The sequence below is a fragment of the Petromyzon marinus genome, chromosome 32 (genome assembly GCF_048934315.1).
Source record: "Petromyzon marinus isolate PM22_M1 ecotype Great Lakes invasive population chromosome 32, UKy_Petmar_22M1.pri1.0, whole genome shotgun sequence".
Classification (NCBI taxonomy): Eukaryota; Metazoa; Chordata; class Hyperoartia; order Petromyzontiformes; family Petromyzontidae; genus Petromyzon; species Petromyzon marinus.
This window is the reverse complement of record NC_133698.1, coordinates 14,458,996-14,475,655: the sequence shown is the minus strand read 5'-3', so window position 1 is coordinate 14,475,655 and position 16,660 is coordinate 14,458,996. Positions and strand designations below refer to the sequence as shown.

Below are 16,660 nucleotides of genomic sequence, written 5' to 3'. Positions count from 1 at the left end.
CCGTAGAGGGCATTAATTCTAGATTTGAAGTTTTTGTGACTGCAAGGATTCATACTCTTTGTTTTTTTTCGGTAAAGTCACGTAGGTAAAAAAATAAAATGAATTAAATATCGACGTTTCGGGTGCAACACAAGCATCCTTCTTCAGGTGGGGACAAATTAGCGAAAGCACACATTGGAATGGTACCTTCTACAAGCAAAATGAGGGCACCCCTATGGGTTCCCCCTTGTCACCAGTGATAGCCAATGTTTTAATGGAGAAATTTGAAACAGATGCCATCTAGACATCCACTCTGCGTCCTTCCATGTGGAAGAGATACGTGGATGATACTTTCATCATTTGGCCACATGGCCTCCCAGCATTTAGCCAATTTCTAGATCACATCAACTCCATGCACTCATCCATAAAATTCACCATGGAAGTGGAGAAGGATGGTAAGCTACCATTCCTGGATATTTTGTTTGAGAGGAGACCCAATGGCTCTTTGGGACATTCTATCTACAGGAAGGCCACCCACGCAGATTCCTACCTGAAATCTGATTCCCACCACCATCCGGCACAAAATAATTCCCTCATTAAAACACTATACCATAGGGCCCACTGCATCTCTGACCAACACCACCTGGCTAGTGAATTGGAACATGTACATCGTGCCCTGAAGATGAACGGATACTCGGACTGTGCTATCCGCCAAGCTGTTTCTCCCACCATGGAGAAACAACCCCCGGAGACTCCGATCAAGACCATTACGTTGCCATACATAGCAGGCGTGACCAAAAAGATTTCCAAAAGTCTAAACCAGTGGTTCTTAACCTTGTTGGAGGTACCGAACCCCACCAGTTTCATATGCGCATTCACCGAACCCCTCTTTAGTGAAAAATAAAATGTGATTTTTTTTCAAATTCAAGACATAGATATGTGTTTTACTGGTACACAAAATGAGCCGTGCATGAACATTACATTGTTCAAAGAATAAAACCAACACAATGCATAAACTCACAACAAATGACATACCTGGAAATCAATGTGACTTCTGCTGTTGCCTTTGAGAGATCAGTTCAGATATGCGTGGCTTCACCTTGGCAAGTGCCACTCTCATGTCATTTTCACAGCAAAGTCTGTTCCTTTTCTTCGTTTTTATGTCCAGCATCCTCAAAAAGGATTGCTCACAAAGATATGTTGTAACAAATGGTATAAAAAAATCCAGGGCTTTCTTAGCAATAACTGGATACTTGTTCATTTGTCGACACCAAAACGTTGAGAGCGTTGTTGTTCTGAAGAGTTGCTGTTGAACCTGGCTCTGCTGAATTTCAATGATTTCGTCGAGGAATTCATCATTGACATCTGCTGTTTCAACAGCAAACGTGAACGGCTGTCTCACCCATGCTGGATATGACTCTCTTGTAGGGAAATATCCGTCGAGAGACTTTGCAAGCTCATCTAAGTGCGTGGCAATTGTTTGCTTCAGTTCCGTGGATACAGAAATATCTCCGATTCCAGACACATCTTCGATCTTACTTGCACAGTCGTCCAGAAGCGGGAAGTTTGCGAAGTTATTGTTCTCTGTTCGTCGTTTCCATAACGGTAGCTTTTTTTGAAAAGCCTTCAGGTGTTCTTCCGCTTCCATGATATTGACTCCACCACCCTGCATCTGCTGATTGAGATGATTGAGAGCTGCGAATATATCAGCCATGTACGCTAAAATGAGAATGAACTCAGGATTTTTGGAGCAATCTGCATGGCAGTGTTGGTGCTCTTGCAAAAACAGGGCTAATTCCACACGCATGGCAAAAACACGATTCAGCACCTGTCCCCGGGATAACCACCGAATATTAGAATGGAGCAGAAGTACCTCAAATTCAGAGCCCATTTCTTTACACAGCTCACTGAAGATGCGGTGCCTCAGAGCACTTTTTCGCACATAGTTCACACATTCCACCACAGTTTTTAATACTTCTGTCATTTTTGGAGGTAAGGTTTTTGTTGCCAACGCATGCCTGTGCAGAATACAATGCGTCACAATGATGTGTGGTGCATCGGCCTTTACTAGCGCACCAAAACCAGACTTTCTTCCCAGCATGACTGGAGCTCCGTACGTACAAACTGCAGAAACCATATCCCATGAAAGAGTGTTGTCTCTGAAGAAGTCATCCACAAGCTTCTTCACATCGGCTGCCTTCGTTGTTGTTGTAAGAGGCTTACAAAATAAAAACTCCTCTTTTATCATGTCGTCTTTCACATAGCGTACAAAAACAGCAAGCTGGCTTAGATCAGAAACGTCTGTGGTTTCGTCGAGTTGAAGGCTGAATTTTGCCGGGCTTGAAATCAGATCCGCGACTACTTGAGCCAAGATGTCTTTACTCATGTCTTCTATTCTGTCACTGACGGTGTCATTTGAAAGGGGAATTTGGGATAATTTACCTTCGGCCGCTGTTCCGAGTATCAGATTCGCCATCTTTAATGCAGCTGGTTTCACAAGTGTTTCACCAATGGTGTGTGGCTTGCCCTGCTTTGCGATCAGGTAAGCAACTTCGTACGATGCTGTCAGGATCGGTTTGTTAACAGGTACAAATCCAAGAGCAGGCAGAGTGGCCCTTTCATCGAATCTGGCTCTCATCACCCTGAATTCAGCAAGTGTTGTGTTCTTGTATTCCCCGTCTCCATGCAGCTTCAAGAAGTGTTCCTTTAGTTTTGCCGGTGCAAGACTAGAGTTGCTCAACTTGGCGTTGCAAATCATGCAGATAGGACGCTCACTCCCATCACGTTCCGTGATACATGAGAATCCATGTTGTACATATTCGTCCGACCACTTTCTTCTTTTGCCCGACATAGTTAGTATGGATAAAATATTAAAGAAATCACACGACGTACGACAACAACAGTCACACGTTGACTACTGAGTACGCACTAAATTCCCCGCAGCGCTGATTGGCCAAGCAGTGTAGCATGAGCATCTGCAGCCAGTGATGGCCAAGCGGGCCGTGTGTGTCATCACAAATTTACACAATAATTCAAGTGTGTCCGGACCTCCGTGGCGGGGGCTCTGCCGAACCCCTGAGATCGACTCACCGAACCCCTGGGGTTCGATCGAACCCAGGTTAAGAACCACTGGTCTAAACAAACACAAGATCCAGGTCCGATTCAGTACAGTACACAAGATCCGTCATCTCATCCCATCCGTAAAGGATGTCAATCCTGACTTACAGTACCCTGGTGTCTACAAACTGAGTTGCATTTGTGGGGATTGTTATATCGGGAAAACGAAACGACATATTTCTGATCGCATTCGCGAGCACAAGTCGGATTTGAAACATGGCAGAACGAATTCTTCAGCCGTAGCTGACCACTGTTGTAATACTGCTGTTTATCATGACATTGTGTTCTCCGATACCAAGGTGCTCTGTAAACCTCCAGGTTACTACCAAAGATTTGTCCATGAAGCCATCCAGATATACAAACATAGACATAACTTCAACCAAGATGATGGATTCAGATTGAGCAATTATTGGAAGGATGTAATTAATCTGTCTAGCAGTTTACTGCTAGACAGACAGTTTACATTTAATTGTCATAAACATATCCATATTCACAGCCTGTTACCCCCAGCTTTACACACTACCATCACCATTACCACACGCTGGGTTTTTTTGGTCCTCTTTAGCTTAGCTTGTGCATCCATGAAGTCATCTAGATATACAAACATAGACATCACTTCAACCGAGATGATGGATTCAAATTGAGCAATTAGTGGAATGACGTAATTTACCAAGTTAAACTTTAGCTGCCGTGCAGTTTACTCCTAAACAGCTAGTTTAGATTTATTTTATAAACATATCCATACTCCCAGTCTGTTACCCCACATTACCACACGTTTTTTTTATCCTGCACATTTCAGTTTGAACTCTATGCGTTACTAATTTACCCGTCAGCATAACAAAAGGCGGCTTATCTACTTCCACCATCTACATTACAAAGCCTCAGTTTGAACTCCAATCGTTGCTCGGGGTACACAACGCTACCTCGCAGCCCACACCCCGCCCCCACACTCACCATGCGCCCTCCACCCATCCCCCCGCGACTATATAATCACTCGTCACAGCCACCTCTGAGACACAATTAAGCGGTGTGCTTTCGTTAAGTTGTCCCCACCTGAAGAAGGACGCTTGTGTTGCGCCCGAAACGTCGTGATTTTATTTATTTTAATGTTTTTACCTACGTGACTTTACCGAAAAAAACAAAGAGTATGAATCCTTGCAGTCACGAAAACTTCAAATCTAGAATTGATTGGAGTTTGCCTTCCCGTTGCCCACTAGGGGGCTTGATTCTGAATTGTTCAGATTTGGGGGGACAATATGTTTACAGTGGGAAATGCAGTAACCATTGTCGGTGACGATTGCCGGAAAAGATTGCCTTGGAATTTCCTGAGTGGATCATTGCCTTTTTGGAAATCGTGCTTAGCGAGGCAGTAAAATGCCGGCAGTGTAATGTGACGAGCTATAAAGATAGGGAGGAAGAAACGGGACTTTCGGGTACAAATTGTAAGTCGACCAATACCAATACCCGCCATTTGCCACTAAGTGACGGTAACGCCACCATGGCACCTATGCCAGGCCAGTTGCACTTTGAGGTGTTGATGTCAAGTTTCAAAGGCTCGCTGACTGGAGGTCACGGGATAGACCGAGATGCCATGGATTCACTGACTGAGATGACTGGCAGATACACCAGCTGTACCCCACACACACACACATCCACCCACAATACTGAGACGCGTTCAGCGGTTGATTGTTCAAGTTTATTTGGAGTGGTTATCGAGTACACATCAAGAGATGCAATGGACTGCAGTTGATGACGAAAAATACACCGCGATAACCAGCGGACATCAGACCCTACTGGGGTCATCCTAAGGTTTTCCAGAGGTGTCGCAGCTTCAACGACTGAAGCAAGCTGCTGCAAAACAGGAAATGTGAGGTCGTGCAAGATGCAGAAAGCCCTACGTCTGCCAAGTCGCCACCGACGTTCCACCCACCAGATGTGCTCAGCAGCCACAAGCATTCCAGGCCACAGTGGACCTGATAAATTGCACAGAGGAGAAGGTGCTGCAAGAACTACCCACCTGCTTGTACAGTGATCCGCTTGATGCCTGGGTCATCATTCATCTGGGCAGATGCAGAACACTTGACAACACACTGCGTGAGATGGCGGCTCTGTATTGTCCACCCTCACAGGCCCTTCTGCACCAATAGTTCCGCTAGTGGGATAGGAGGACAGGAGAAATGCAGAGTGCCTATCTGCCAGAGTTGCTGGCACTGGCCTCCCAGGCATTCGGTGACATACAAGAGGGGTGGTTAAGTGATTAGTCACCGATGTCCTGATGGACAACGCTAGGGCATGGATTTACTCGAAATCAGCTCAGATGAAAATCTTTATTTTTACTGCAGGAGGATTCTGATGAGCTACGAAGCTCTTTTTCACAGATGTCCAGTAGAGGCCACTCAGCAAGTTACAACAACAAACAATACAAACAACGATAGGAGTGTGTAGCCGGTCCAACTTGTCCCCTCTCCTCCCATCGTGAATCCTTTCGAGGGGGGGGGACAGGTCGGCTAAATAGACAACTATAACAACAATGAAAATAATAAAGTTTGGAGACGATGAGTAGACTCGGCGTTGTGTTCTGACCTCAGGATAAATGGGCGACTCGACAATAGCTGATCACCAGGGAGGAGGTTGTGAAACAGCAAAACGTTATTTCAGAAGTCTTCTTCAGAAGGGAAATTGTGTATCTGCAATAGCGATCAGAGACAAATACTTCATACTCTACTGTGCATGTCGGGGCTCGGGGTCCAATCTATAAGCACCATTGCCTGATCTTAAATAATAATACGCACCGGGATCTCCGGTAGATGTGCAAAACGGTTTATTCGGTTTCCATATGCTACAGAGTACACAATTATGCATGTGATTCATCACAGGTAAGGCTACACCAGATACCAGTGCAAAATAGAGAAAAAGTAGGAAAGTCACGGACATTTCATGAAAATAAATAAACTTTATAAGTACGAATTGCTTGAGTTCATAAATTCATGCCGAATTTTGGAACACTAAGTGCAAACTATGACAAGGCAGCCAAACAACAACAATAAAAACAGTCCCAGCCCCACACCAAGACAACACACAGTCTCCCAATACGCAGTTAAGGATCGAATTAACAAATTACTCTGTCTTACTAACCAGATGGAATAACAGGATTGCAAGGCAAGAGATAAGAAGCTGGCGCAGTCTGCAAGACCGGCAATTGCAGAGCGACCGAGGCTGCGTCGCACCAGGAGGGTGACAACCCGCTCTCCGCCGCAACTCTAGCTGTGCCACAGGGGCCACCACGGCGAGATGTCTCCCGGCAGCTCCAGCTACTGGATGGAGGCATTGGAGCGGCGCTTCAATGCTCTGCAGATAGCGCCATGGTCCCGACCCGAGAGGCGGTGCTCTCAGCTGGCTGGCGATCAACTGGCAACACGCGGACCTTTCAACCAGCCACCGGGGTACGGGCCTCCACGTCCTGGGATGTGCTCCTACGAAAGACTGCGGATTACTCCTTTGAAACCGGGATTAGTAGTCCATGGCTGCTCCAACCGGCAAGTGGGGGAGAGGCAAGAGAGACGGCTCGCTCCCGACACTGCTGCTCGCCGCGCCGCTACTCGCTACGCGTACGCTTCCGACAAACACTACTTTCAAATCCTGTACTACATAAATATCAATTTTCGTCTTAATGGAGCTTTCCGGCCAAACGACAACAACGCGATCAGTAGAGGGGGACGACTGCGTCTCTTGGGGCTTCACATTTCCCTGTATTATCGAGAAACTATAATCCACACCATCACTACCATCTTCATAACTAACCACCACCATCACTGCCAAAAGCAATACCGTTACCACCACCACCCTCAATGCCATCACCACCACCAATAATAGTAAGACCATCACTACCACCACCACGACCAGCAACCATTACCACCACCAGTATGTGCAGCGTTTTTATTGCGACTTGCTACAACTTCCAATACATATTTTAATCATCACCCCTGACAGTTAATTAAGGCCACTAATGCATTAATCTATCAAGGGAGGCAAGCAGGGGTGCGAGGGACAAACTTATATTGAAATGGAGGGAGAAGCTCGTGGTGTGTAGAGGCGATTGCGCGATGTCATTCGCCTCGGCTGCATCAGCGTATTCTGTCCTGTGAAGCTGAGGGTTGGTGGATAACTAAAATATCTATTTAAAAAAAAAACTCCCAAACACGAAATGGCAGTACAAGTGGGTTCGTCGTTTCAGTCCAGGTGGGAACGTTTGAGTGTGATCCCCTTGTATGCGTAGTGGGCTTTCTCCAAGAATTACGATTTCCTCCCACACTCAGCTAAACTGGTTGATTCCTAGATCCATGCCAAGGGTTCGGTCATCTCTAATGCACACACACGCGGCTCAGTCCACTACCTATCATCTCTAATGCACACACACGCGGCTCAGTCCACTACCTATCATCTCTAATGCACACACACGCAGCTCAGTCCACTACCGATCCACAGTGCCCATTCAGGACCAAGACCCTTGAAATCTTAGATGCCTCAGCACTAGGGTGCACTGTACATGGATCTCAATCTCTGTTGAATGCCCCAACCACCTGGAATTCATTCGTTTCCTCTGCCATCTAAATCTCGATTTTATGCTAAAATTGTGGATTATTTATGACTTGTGATACATTCACTTACTATTATTACAAATATATGTTTTATTTTACCAGGTAAGACCCACTGAGCTATGTATCTCTTTTTCAGCAGCTACCTGGTCACAAATGAAAGCTCAGCGAAGTGGCTTATGAAGTGGAAATTGATAGCAGTCAAATCTTAAACGCATGGTTCTAAATGTGGAAGAAAAAACGGAGGACCCGGAGAAAAATCCACGCGACCACGGAGAGGACATGCAAATTTCAACTATACAGGCGTCAGGGTCGGGATCGAACCCACGACCTCCTATATACCAGGTGAGATAGTTAACAGCTTGCCACCGTGACTTCAAATTGAATTAGAGATATAACCTGGTCTGTGTACATATTAGTGCAAAAGTCACCCTATATATATTTAATATTTCTGCAACTTCATTTGTAACTGTACTGCATTAAGTCTCAAATGATGCTGCAGCGAATGTATATCTAAACTTTGATTTATGTGTGTGCAACACTTTCGATTTTTCACGTGACATAGTTATTTTTGTTCTAAATTATATTTGCTTCATTGCTGTACTTTATTTTATTTGCTTTGCTTTTGTCATTTTGGTGCCCCGGTCACCCTTGCAAGTGAGACTCTTATCCTGGTCTCTTGACTTTCCAACTGGTTACACAAAATTTACTTGAAACGTGAACCCACTCATTCATCCACTCATCGACCCACTCACCATACTCAGGTCACAATACTTTTATTTTTGTTTCTGTGCTCACACTGCTGGTACTTTAGATGTCACTCCCATTGTCTCGCTGACCCACCCCTACTGGACATCTATGAAACAAAGCTTCATAGCTCATTGGATTCTTCCAAGATGAATAAAGATTATGATTCTGATCATATACCTTATCCACCAAACTCTTGTTCAACTCAAGACGCGTGTTTACTATTATTACAACTTTCATTGTGCTGTTTGTTGCTGGCTGCTTGACGCTTCGGGCCTCTGGGCCCTGTGTTCAGCAGCTGTGCTAAAAAGGTGCCCGTCAATAAGAGGAAACCACCAACAATTTCCAAAGTCTGGGATCCTCAGGGTTGGCGACATGGAGCATCCTCAGCGCATTGATCTGTCGGCGTTAATGAAAACCTCAGGTGACCGAGCGATCGATTCTCACCGCCAGAGCGGAGTCGAGACGCGGGCAACCACCACAGCCATCATACTGGACAAATGGAGAGGACACGGGATAGGGGTGACGAACGAGAGGAGACTACAAATTGTTATGAACTCTTTGTGACGAGAACACAAAGAGCATGTGGTGCCACAACAGCGAAGCCACTCCGTGGGAGCCGTGCCTGCGGCAGGGGGGGCTGCAGCAACGAAGCCACCCGGCGTCCGTCACAGCGCTTCTCCCACCACCCCCCACATGAACACACACACACCCCCACATAGAGCCCCGAGGGGAGGTCACCTGGCCGACAGGTTTTCACCCAGAAGCCCTCTTATGGGACGGAACTTCACGGTTTCCTGCGACCAGGGAATTGAGCGACCTCCCCCGAGGCTAACGTGCACCGCGGCGCCGTGACCTGGGTTGTAATTACATGGTCACGACGGGGGCTGCTGAGCCACCGCGAATAGAGCACCTCAACACTCGACACCTGTCAGCAGGCAGGTAGGGGGTGGGGCGGAGTAGTGAGTGGCGGAAAAGCAGGGGGCCCTCCTCTTGCACAGCGTGTGTAGGGGGTGGACGTCGGAGAGATCATAATCCGATTAGCAAAGATCGGGAAATCCGAGGCTCCGGATTGGACGAGAGGCCAGCGGATTAGTGGCACGTTATCTTTGATGTAGGGACGATAAAAAGGGAGGGAAGTCAGGGGCAAAGTCTCTTTTATTCGGGTTCTTCTGGAGTGAGGGATCGGAGGAGTCATCGTGCCCTGCTACTGGAACGTCCGTGAGACGAGTCGCAGAGCAGCCAGGCCCGGTTCCCAGCAAAAGCTACGTGCAGCCTCGCCTTTCCGCGGCTTCCTACACCTCGAAATCGGATCATAAGTACGGAGGAGAGAGGTAAGACAAAGGGGAATATCCCTTAGGGAGAGTGAGTCGGGAGAGACGGGACAGATTGAGTCCTAGACCGCCGGGAGATAAGTTAGACCTGCCCTGCTGACTCACACTGACACGGGTAGATTAGCTTCGTTAATCGGAGAATCAATCGCCAGTAGACAATAAACCTTGTCATGTCGTCCCTGCGAGTGCGGAGAGGGGTGCATGGTGTTGTGAGCCTTCTCGTTGTGGTTGCCTGTGTTTGCGCACGAGCGTGTATTTTACCCGTGTGGATGCTCTCGCCACTGTGCGGCTCGTGGTTAGTGTGTGCGAGAGGGGCACGGCGGCGTACTCGCTAGGTGGTTCGTACAGCCCTTTAAATCATGCCTCGAGGGGCCGCAGCGAGGGGGGGGGGAGTCGGAGAGCAGCGGGTCGCAGATGAGCGGGGAGTCGGGGGTTAGCCTCCCCGACAAGCACGGTGGTGGATCCCAGCGGGAAGGGCGATGGCAGCGATCAACCAGTCCGCGAACCTTACTTTGGTCATGGCATGAGACCACTGTCAAACCCGGACCTTAATGCTAACCCAACCCTGACCATAACAACAACCGTGACCAATGCAGCACTCACTGCAACACTAACCGTACAACATGGACTCTTACACATACCCTTGGAATGCTGTGTACCGTCCCTTTTTAATCCAATGCTGGATGGATAAAGGTCTCTCAAAGCCGCTGCCACCTCGGACGATCTTACGATGCAACAATCCATCCAGAACCTGCACATGAGCCGTTTAAATCGCTCCATCTCCTCTGTGAGCGCCTCTCCGACATGTCCCATTATTACTTGGCTGCCACTCCGTTATTATTCTTGAACATCGTCCATCTGCCGTAATCGCCACGTGTCCTGTCCAAGCTCACTCAGTGTGCTTAATGTTTAGACAATGTCATTAACCTGCGTATGTTCTCTCGTCCACGTGCTACTCTTTGTGTCTCTCGATGCAGTTCCAAGCGTGAACCTCGCCATGATTCTTTCTGCACTTTCATTTTTGCTCCACACTTGGAACTACAACGTCTAGAACACTTTCCTTAGCAGTGCTTAAAAAAAAACAATTTTCAAATTATGTTGTTTTCTTTATGCGAGCCCAGCGCGAGCCCAGCTTTCTTCATACAAACCGTACCGAGTCTGCGTTTCGCCTATGGATTTATTTATTTACCCAGGCGACGCGTGCATTATTCATGAACGAGTGCGCGCACAGAGGCGGCTATTTATAGACGCGCTCTTGAAACGGCCCAGCCGTAGCGCCTCTAAAGTTTTCTCGGTGCGGAATAGTCAGGCCACCCTGGTTATCACTGCGGTGTGCGTACGTAATTATACGACTACTACGCGCCGTCTGCGTCGCTCACCGTGGACGGTAAGGATTCCGTGACGTCTTTCAAAATGAGTAGGCCATTGTGTGCTGGTATCACAGTTACATTTTTTCTTCCATGTTTGCTAAAATTACACCGCAAATTACACAAGACATTACACGTCACAACAGCGCCCCCTACCGCGAAGCTACTTCAGACTGCATGACAGCGTCTTCCTTCATGGTATAGCCATGCGCTACAAACGAATGACGGCGCAAATACTAAATATTCCGAATTATTTTGTTTGTAAAACACGGCCATCCGGGAGAGCCATAGACCGACTCTGCGCTGAAGCATGCAACACCGAGTAGGCGCTGCCGCTGCTACTGGTGCCACGCTGAGATTGGCGGAAATTTCGCCACTTTTTAGCGGAATGAGAGTGGTGTTTGTCTTACAAAGTGGCGAAAACTTTCATCGATATCGCTCCAAATTTATTCCGCCACCTCTGGGAATCCGTTCCGCCATTTCTGCATTCCGAACGAGTCATAATCATTCTTTTATGACTGCGTTGGCAGTGGTGCAGCACAAATGACGTAGTCGTCAATAACAACGTGGCCTTAAAAAGGACAATTATAGGCGACATTGTGAGCAATGGCCTTTGTCCACAGCATGAATAAGGAGCATTGCCCAAAACACTGCCCATTATTTATTTTAACATATTTTAAAATCTACACTACATATTATTTCATACAATTGTAATGTATTCCTCTTCGAGGCCACTTCAATGCCCGTCTCAGTAACATGCCCTCCTCCATCCCGCACACCACAACCTCCTACCGACAACATCCACATCGCGTTCCTGCCACGTTCTGACATCGACTTGCAAGTTGCTTACCCCGCGCATTACATCTTCCTCCTTATTAGATTCGCAACACTTTAGTACCCCATTCTACCCCCAAATATCAAGTTGCTTGCCCTGTTCTACCATTAAATTCACGGCCACTAGGGAACCTACAAATACAACCCACAATCGCTGTGAATAGATTTTTATTTTCCCCATTAATTTTCAAATCCCATGTTCCACACGAGTCATGACCTAGCAAACATGGCCGGGGGTGGGTAGAGGGGAAATGGGACATGGGGGGTAGGGGGGTGGGGGAAGCGGGGGGGAAGTGCACGGGTGACTCGCATTGAATTGGATTAATTAACTTTGATCTGTATCGATCATCCTCTCCGCCTCATTGAGTGCTCAGCCCTGGGCTGTAACTGCTAGGGGAAGTTTTTGCTCCTTTTAAACAAGGTGATTTCTCTTCACGAGTCCCTGGTAATCCGGTTTACACTCTACGCAAGCTACTCCTTGAAGGCTGAGGCGATGTAGGGGTAGAGGCGGATCTGGAAACTTACCAAGGTGGGTGTCGGGGAGGTTGACCCCCGACTCCTCGCTCACGTGGGATCCACTGCTCCCCTCTTCCGTGTCGGTTTGACTCGTACGGAGCTGCTGGGTCGGATCCTCGCTGCACTTCGACTCGTCACACGGACGTTCGAGTGGCTGGGAAGTCGACGGCCCCGAGCCTGGCTTGAGTACAATACGAACTAACTCTATCCCTTCCTTCTCTACCCTTTTTATTGTCCTCTACATCAAAGATAAATCGGCGCTGATCCGCTGGCCTCCTGTCCAAGCAGGTGGCTCGGATTTCCCGCCACTCTCCCCGGACTGGTGCTCTCTCAGACGTCCGCTTTTCACCCTCTAAACAAGTGCATCTGTCCTACCAATCCGAGGGCCGGCCCTGTTTTTCCCGCCGTTCGTGACTCCGTCCCCCCCTACCTGCCTGCTGACCCGTGTGTGTTGTGGGTGTTTTCTATCCGCGGTGGCTCAGCAGCCCCGTCGTGACCACGTGATTACAACCCAAGTCACGGCGCCGTGGTGCACGTTGGCCTCGGGGGGGGGGGGGGGGGGGGGGGGGGGGGGGGGGGGGGGTCTCCCAATTCCCAATTCCCTGGTAGCAGGAAACCGTGAAGTTTGGTCCCATAAGAGGGCTTCTGGGTGAAAACCTGTCGGCCAGGTGACCTCCCCTCGGGGCTTTATGTGGGGGTGTGTGTGTGTTCATGTGGGGGCTCTATGTGGGGGGGGGGTGTTCATGTGGGGCTCTATGTGGGGGTGTGTGTGTGTTCATGTGGGGGCTCTATGTGGGGGTGTGGGGGTGTTCATGTGGGGGCTCTATGTGGGTGTGTTCATGTGGGGGCTCTATGTGGGTGTGTGTGTGTTCATGTGGGGGCTCTATGTGGGGGTGTTCATGTGGGGGCTCTATGTGGGTGTGTGTGTGTTCATGTGGGGGCTCTATGTGGGGGGGGGGGGTGTTCATGTGGGGGCTCTGTGGGGGTGTGTGTGTTCATGTGGGGGTTCTATGTGTGTGTTCATGTGGGGGCTCTATGTGGGGGTGTGTGTGTGTGTTCATGTGGGGGCTCTATCTGGGGAGGTGTGTTCATGTGGGGGCTCGATGTGGGTGTGTGTGTGTGTGTGTTCATGTGGGGGCTCTATGTGGGTGTGTGTGTGTTCATGTGGGGGCTCTATGTGGGTGTGTGTGTGTGTTCATGTGGGGGCTCTATGTGGGGGTGTGTGTTCATGTGGGGGCTCTATGCGGGGGTCTGTGTGTTCATGTGGGTGTTCATGTGGGGGCTCTATGTGTGTGTGTTCATGTGGGTGTGTGTGTGTTCATGTGGGGGCTCTATGTGGGTGTGTGTGTGTGTGTTCATGTGGGGGGTGGTGAGGGAGGAGCAGCGTCGGCCCCGTCGCTCGGAGGTGGCGGCGTCGCGGCCACGGAGTCGTCCGGACGGCCTCGCTGCTGCTGCTGCGGCACCACAGTGGCAGGCACGGCTCCGACGGAACGGCTTCGCTGCTCTGGCACCACATGGGGACGGTGTCGAAATTCCAAACGTTTAATTCGGGCCCTACATTTAAAACACAGGGATCATGATGGCAGCGATCTGTTCAGGAGCAAAACGCCAATGTCGAGGTCTGCGAGCCACGAGGAGCACTCGTGTCGTGTTGCTGTTGATACTCCGTTGAAGGAGCAAAGGCGACACAGTGAGTGGTGTACTCGACGATCCTTGGTTTGGGTTGCATGGTCACAATCGCACCGTGGTTTATCTTTAATTTTCCATTCATGCAGGATATGCGTGCAGCGGCCTGTTGCTGTTTTGATACGGTTGATGGTTCCACCAGTGTCTTTGTGGGATGTCAAAGCAAGGAGGTGCGATGTTTGGGTCTGGAATGAGGCGTCTATTCTGGACATCCGCGCGTTGTTCCACTTTTCGCCACGCTCCTTCTGGCTCTGGGAGAGATTCTAGGATGGTGACAGCGCAATCCCAGAAGGCGGATCGGGACTTAAGTCGGCGGTGAGATTCAATGTTCAGGTTTCGTTTGATGGCTAGGTGGTTGTCGTTGGCAATACCGATCTCACCTGGAAAAACTGAATCAACTTGATTTCACTCAACACACGTGTAAAGTGTCTATCTTTCCTAAGGCGCTGGGGTCCGTGACATATGGAGGCATTCTTCATGAGCCACGCTTGGAGCCCGTCACGTGGTGCCAGACGGCGGCACACAGCTGGGTACCGGGGGCTACGTCGCACATGGCTTGCAGTGCAGCACTGTTGAGGCAGCAGCGAGGTTTGATGGATCACGCGCGCATTCGTGAAACTACTTCCCGTGCGCGTCGATGTCGCACTCTCCTGCCTTATGGCCAGGGTATGGTGGCAGTAGAGCAAGTGGGTTAATTTAGATCTGGACAGGGATTTGAGTGTTGCCACCCTTTCACGTGTGGGTGTTATCCGGCTATTCCGTTTTTTTTCCCACACGCATATACCACTCATGAAGGGAGTTGGTCAAACATTCCAATGTAGGACCAAATAACTTGGGGAAATTGGTGGCGCCTGTTCTGACTGACTTCCCGCTTGCCTGGGGTTTGATTGGCAATCGTCATGAATGACGCTACGTAGAGTGCAACATTATGCATATTCAGTTTAACTGAAGGGTGCACGCACATCGTATTAGCTGTGGATAGGGGTGGTGGATGGAGGCCGTGTTTTTTGGGTGCACTTTATAAAATGCTCGCTCTTGTCGCTCGCGTGTCGTGCGGATCTGGCTGTTGTGACAGCTGCTAAAAGCAAAGTGACTCTCAAACGCAGCCAATCGATGCGTTTGATGGTTGTATGGCGCAGCCTTGGTGGTTCGTTTCCACGGGCAAAATCACATTCACCAAGCGGCCCTCTTCCCTTCTCTCTCCCTGGGCCCCGTAGCCTCCCCTTCCCATCGCCATCTCCCCACCAATGTTGCCAAAGTAACATGGCTGCTGCTGCTGCGCAATGACCATTGATGCACTTGTGCTTATAGCCCTGCAGAGCCAGTGGTAGAAATGCGACATTCCTATGGTGGGGCGAGTCAATCCATAGGACAATCACTGTTGACCCAGGTCACTCTAGCAAAAATGAGATTATCCTTGTCTCTCGAGTTCTCATCAAAATAAACGTTCATCTGACTTTCCCACAAAGTTGTTCTGATGCTGTCCACTCCCTGGAGGGAAGGATGATGGGCTGAGTCTCTCTATGTGTCTGTTTCTCTGTGTATGTTTCTATCCGTCTGTCTGTGACTTTATGTTTGTATTGTATCAGTCTTTCCGTGTCTTTTTTATCTGTCTCTGCTTCCTTTCTGCGTGTCTCTCCGCGTGTCTCCGCCTCTCCGCGTGTCTCTCCGCTTTTCTCTCCGCGTTTCTCCGCCTCTCCACGTGCTCCCGGGAGCCTCTCCCGCCGGCGACCGCATTCCAATTGTTCCGCCTTTGTCACGAAATGTCGCGAAAATCTAGCGCGACCCTGCACCTCGGAGGGAATTGGGGGGCGGTGGAAAGGTAAGGAGGAGGAGGGGTGCAAATTGATGTCACGGCCCCCCGAGGTCCCATCGGCAAAGAGAGGGAGACAGGCGAGGTGCCATTGCGAATGGGAATACATCTGTCACGGTGTCGACCAAGGGAAGGTTTCTTACGTCAATTTTAGAGTAAGCTCGTCACAAAATCACATTCGCATGTGAAGCGAGAGGCACTGAATCGGAACTCGTTCACAGAATGCTCCCCGTAACGAAGCTTCGCGAGTTTAACTCGAGATGGCGGCCACTGCGAGGAGATGGATGCCTGGGCCAGAATTGGTGGCGGGTGGGTGGATATGGGTGGGTGGGTACGTGTGGGTGGGTACGGGTGGGTGGCTACAAGTGGGTGGGTACGTGTGGATGGGTACGTGTGGGTGGGTACGGGTGGGTACGAGTGGGTGGGTACGGGTGGGTGGGTACGTGTGGGTGAGTACGTGTGGGTGGGTACGGGTGGGTGGCTACGAGTGGGTGGGTACGTGTGGGTGGGTACGGGTGGGTGGCTACGAGTGGGTGGGTACGTGTGGTTGGGTACGTGTGGGTGGGTATGTGTGGGTGGATATGGGTGGGTGGGTACGTGTGGGTGGGTATGGGTGGGTAAGGGTGGTGGGTATGTGTGGGTAGGTATGGGTGTAGAATATTTTCCCAGTAA

The 16,660-nt window shown here is 49.4% G+C and overlaps 1 long non-coding RNA gene across 2 annotated transcripts in view; it reads left to right on the top strand.

The window, feature by feature from the left end:
- Window positions 1-16,660, top strand: part of LOC142929650 (uncharacterized) — a 95,327-nt gene that overhangs the window by 50,901 nt on the left and 27,766 nt on the right. The window contains exon 2 of one of the 2 annotated variants that reach the window (XR_012945842.1): window positions 6,235-8,036. This is a non-coding gene — a long non-coding RNA (uncharacterized LOC142929650). Of the gene's footprint in view, window positions 1-6,234; window positions 8,616-16,660 lie in introns of those variants that run through there. The other variant, XR_012945841.1, reaches the window with a different exon arrangement.